The sequence below is a fragment of the Orycteropus afer genome, unplaced genomic scaffold, assembly GCF_000298275.1.
Source record: "Orycteropus afer afer isolate SDZICR_OR568_19922 unplaced genomic scaffold, OryAfe1.0 scaffold00318, whole genome shotgun sequence".
Classification (NCBI taxonomy): domain Eukaryota; kingdom Metazoa; phylum Chordata; class Mammalia; order Tubulidentata; family Orycteropodidae; genus Orycteropus; species Orycteropus afer.
In genome coordinates this window covers 3,316,992-3,322,349 of record NW_006921905.1, presented here as the reverse complement: position 1 = coordinate 3,322,349, position 5,358 = coordinate 3,316,992, and the positions used below count along the sequence as shown (strand labels likewise).

Genomic DNA, 5,358 nt, shown 5'->3' with positions numbered 1-5,358 from the left:
CACAACTTTTTTTCTAGGGATCTCCTGTTAAATTCACTTCATTCATCATTATTTGCAGAAAAATCATCAAATTCTAGCAAAAGTGAATGCTCTGGCAATCTACTTCCATAGTGATACTGCCTCGGAAACCCAAGGAGGGGTTGCTATGAGTCGGGTCTGACTCAATGGCACATAACAACAATAACAACAAAAATTGTATACAGTTGGTCCACAGTATTGGAAGAATCATCACTATCACCAGTTGCCATCAAATCGACTCTGACTTACAGAGACACCATGTATGTCAAGGTACAATTGTTCTCCACAGTGTTTTTAATGGCTGATTTTTCAGAAGTCGATCACTAGGCCTTTCTTCTGAGGTATCTTTGGGTGGACTCCAACCTTTCCTTAGCAGCTGAATACATTAGTATTTTTCCACCACCCAGGCACTTCAATGGAATAAAACTCCAAACCAAATTCACTGCTACTGTGTCAATTCCAACTCACAGTGACCCCACTGGATTGCCAAGGCTGTAAATCTTTATGGAAGCAGACTGTCTCATCCTTCTTCCAGGCAGCAGCTGGTGGTTTCAAACCACTGACCTACTGGTTAACTGCCAAATCCTTAACCACTATACCATCAGAACAGTAGAGGTGAAACAGAAAAAGTACTGAGTCAGGTTTCCTAAGTAATCTTGGGCAAGTCACAGCATCTCTCTTGGACTCAATTTCCTTATATGTGTTTGAGGTAGATTTTATAATGTAAAATGTTCCTTTTTTTTTATATTTTTTTTTTTTTTTTCCTTAAATTTTTATTGTGATTTGGGTGAAAGTTTACAGAGCAAATTCACTTTCCATACAGAAGCTCACATACACTTTGTCTCATGACATTGATTGCAATTTCCCACAATGCAACAGCTCCCCTCCCACTTCTTCCCCAGAGTTACCTCTTCTCTGTGTCCTTCCCTTCCATGCACTCCTGCCTTATGAGCTATCTCCCTGTGCACACACAGCCCTTCTATTCTCCGGTGATTGATCTCTCCAAGGACTGTATCTACCTAATGTAAATGTTCAGCTTATACACCTGTCTTTTGTTTGGCTGGAAGCCACAGGAGTGAGCTCAATTCCAGACCTGAAGGGCAGTTGGGGCCATAGTTTCAGGGGTTCCATCCTGCTCTATCAGAGCAGCAAACCTGGTCCCTTTTTTTTTTTCTTTAATGATTTTATTTCATTCCACATTGTTCTCCCATTCTATCGAGGATCTCCTACATAGATCCCCCTCTGAGTGGTAGACAGTGCTGGCTGGGCACCATCTAGTTCTTCTGGTCTCATAGTCATATAGGCTAAGAATTGCATGGTGTCCCAGTCACTTGGACTAATTGTTTCCCTGCATCTTTGGTTTTCTTCATTCTTCTTTGTTCTGGACAAGGAGAGTCTGGTCAATATTTTTAAAGTAATATTTTAAAAAATGAACTGCAATAATTAAGTGGTATCAAAGTTTCACCCTATTAATGACCATGATGCCTGAAGGAAAAATGAGGCATAGTCTTTGTTCATGCCTTCATTCATTCAACATTTATATACAAACCCAAACTCACTGCCATCAAGTCTATCTGCACCCATAGCAACCTCACCTTGGGTTTCCGAGGTAGTATCTCTACGGAAGTAGATTGCCCAACCTTTCTTCTGAGGAGTGCCTGGTGGGTGTGAACTATATAGAACCTTCCATATGCCTGCTGGGCCCAGTTACCAGTTACCTTTTCCTTTCATAAATCCTTAGGTGATTAACTTTGATTAGCAATTGTCTGGTGACGTATCACTTCACATGGCATTCCTTTCTCTGTTATCTAAACAAAGTGGCCGATTATGGAGTACTGTAAGAGTTGGTTTTCTCAAGTGAAATAACAACAACAAAAAAAGTTACAGCTTTTCACAACTTTTTTTCTAGGGATCTCCTGTTAAATTCACTTCATTCATCATTATTTGCAGAAAAATCATCAAATTCTAGCAAAAGTGAATGCTCTGGAATTCTCCAAATTGACAATATCAGAAAGGATTATATTTGGGTTAATCTGGTCAGATGAGGTTCATCCTTGTCCAAGAGATTCACTTAGGTAAAGTAAGGACTCATTTGATTCCAGGTACAAATGACTAAATGATAGCTACACAGAGGTCGGTGTAAGATTTCCTGGTCACACAAGCAACCTTTGATTTCCAGAGGAGTTTAAAAAACCTAATTCCAAACCAAAAAACTACTCATCCTGTATACTTTTAAATGTTATTCTTTGACCACATGCTTTGAGGAACACAATAAAGCCTCTTGTGTCCTGAAAGGAAATCACCCTGACATCTACACATGGCCAAATTTTACTGGACAAAAGAAAAAAGAGGGGAAAGAAAGGAGAGAGAAGGCCAACTCCACAGTGTATTTTCGGATGGTCTCTTCCAAGAGTTGACTGGGATCTACTTTAGAGCAGTGTTCTCTCTAGCAAAATAGCCTCAAACTTTGTGTGTGACTAGTAATAGTTAAAATTTCTGTTCTCACACTTTCTAAGTCAGTTGTGAAATCCCAGAATTCTTAAACCGACACTACGCAGTTCTGGAAGCAGATGCTTGTGACCCAGGGAGTCAGCAGGGGGAGCAGTTTTCCATACCACAGTTCCTGGACGCGACCTCCGTGCACTACAAAAGTCTGCAGTGCCTCTGCACTCATCTTAAAAAGCAAAGCGAAAGAAAAAAAAAAAAGTTTCTTCACACATCTTACTATTCAGTATGTGCCTTGCAGACAAGGTTACCCCAGAGCAGCTCTGTAATCCTTCACTGAAATAGGCTTTATTGATTGCTCTGGTCTATTGTTCTCTTTTCAAGTCCCCCAAGTTCAAGTTCATCCTGGTGTTACATCATGTCTGGTTGCTAAGAGCAACCAGACAGACCCAGACGTGACTATCATTAGCAAGAAACCCTCCACTCTCCTCCCACCAACCTTCCAGTGGTTCTGACGTAGCAGGCCCACTGCAAACACATTGAAGTATTTATTCTGCCTAATTTATGACCTACACAGCAAGCAAGACCCCTACTCCAAAAACCAACACTGTTGTATATTTAATTAATCTGTCTTTCTCTGGCACTTGGGAAAGTTAGACAAAGGACTAATTATTGTGTTTCACTCTCTACACTTTTCTTTTGGGGGGTGAATATTTGCATGGGAAAGAAAACTACAAGGCCCAGCATCGGGGCCCCCCCTCCCCTTTTTCTTTTTGCCCTATTGACATTTCATGAAATACTTTAGCTGCTTAAGGGAATTAGAAAAAAAAAATGCGATGTGAATGTTACTCCTTCTGAGTTGGTATTCAGTAACACAAATCAACTCATGACATGTTTAAATTTAAATGCTAACCACACACTCTCAGAGTTACTTTAAAGGTTAGTTTTTAATCAATAGAAGTTGCTGACTCCAGGTTTTTGAGCTGCGCACTGCAGCTCTTGGGCTTTTGTCTAATGTTAAAGCTTTCAAACTTTTCTTTTTTTTTTCCTTGAGATGATTTTAGCAATGATTTGCAGACACAGAAGGCTATTGTGCTCTGACCAGCAACATGTCAATAGAAGAGCCGAGTTGCCCTGTGGTGGGGTGTCAATATGACTCCTGAAGGCATGGGTTGGGGGTCTTTAATAACCCGTGAAAAAAACTTAATTAACCCTTTCAGGCCCAAGCAAAAACCTATTCTTAAACTTTTTTCACTCCTGTAAATTGACCATTAGTCTTATTTCACATCATGCTAATCTTCATGACAATTTACCCCTCTACTTGACCAAGAGTTTCCAGAATGGGATGTTAGTCAGGGGAACCACACAGGAAACTTTTTTTTTTGGAGGGAGCGGGGTGGGGTGGGGGGAGGTTGCTGATTAAATCATTTATTTGCAGAGGTAGCAGATAAACAGTTATAATAATGAAAAATTAATCCATCTCATCAGTTTTTCTCATGATCAGTTTGTAGCTGAAGATATTCTTAATACCACTGTGATATGTGCACATCACGCTCATGTAAGTCTCCCAATTTCTATATACTTCCATGAACTATTAATAACATCAGATGGACAAGATATTTGGAAAAGTCCATTTTCTCTTGTGTTTTTTTTTTTTTTTCCTTACAATTTCTATTATTCAGGTACTACAAGTTCCAAAACATGCATAGAAGAATGCTTCTGAGTATTTTCTACTCGGGCCATAAAAGAAAAATATGAAAGAAATTTAAGATGGTTATATTGTTGGGATTGAGTAGCCATCGGAGGGAAAATGGTGACATATTAAAACAAAATTCATTTGTGGAGTTTAAAAATTGTCTTTAGACATTTACTGACATAAGCTCATGTTTCATATGGTTTCTGCCTTCATACTTTATAGCTCCTTAACCTAACTTACTTACTGTATCTAGATGGACTACAAAGGAATTTCTGTTCCTTACCTAGAGGGAGTTCCAATATTACAATACAATGTAGGTTATCTTGATATATTTACATTAAGGAAGTAAACACAGACCTTTGATCTATTTTTTCCTCAGAAACTTTCAGCTATAGTTGTTTGGGAGTTCCATAAATCCACACTCCCACAAAGGCTCTAGTTAAGTAAAATCACTCCATTACATTCACAATTTCTACACATTAGGCTGTGCTGGGGTGGAGGGGGGGGGTGATTGTCCTCTTTGAGTGTTCAAGGTGAAACATCAAAAGAAATCTGCAGTCCAGGACAAGAGCTCAGCTTTCCTTTTCTCCAGTCAAATGAAGAAGTAATCTCATCAGGTTGGAAAGTGCTGACTAAGGATTTAATAAAGTGCCTGCAGATGTGGCGTCTCTAAGGTATTCAACTCATGTAATGCAAAACAGCTCCACACTGAATGTGCTTATAAAATTTCATTTAACCATTGCAGGGCAACTTTTTTCCCTCACTGTTCTCTAAGGAGTTTTATCACACTTCCCACCCCTTAATTTACAGCTTCATGAAAGTTCAAATCCCATTCGGCCAGGATTCTGGAATATTCACAGTAGTCAGATGTTATAAACCATAAACAGTATCTACCCAACTACATCCTAAACAGGAAGACTGAAATGGCAGTAGGTACAGTGCCAGTCTGTTTCCTTTCTTAAGCCACACGACAAGCAGAAAACTGAGGCCATTTTCAATATTCACTCATGAGGCTGCAGAAGACGAGGTAGCTGATGAAAGTGACGAACTCCAGTCCTTAGTTAACAATGAACAACCCAAAGTGTACAAAGACTTTTGAAAAGGACTTTCATATGCTCTTTTCACGAAGAAGGCAGTATGTAAATTTTAAAAACAAAAATAAATAAAAGCCTTTTTGAGATATATTTTACTTTAACCAA

General features: G+C 39.2%; 1 protein-coding gene across 1 annotated transcript in view; it reads right to left on the bottom strand.

Annotated features, from left to right (window-relative positions):
* The window catches only part of NFIA (nuclear factor I A), a 468,951-nt gene that overhangs the window by 716 nt on the left and 462,877 nt on the right, over window positions 1-5,358 (bottom strand). The gene's annotated exons all lie outside the window — the stretch shown is intronic.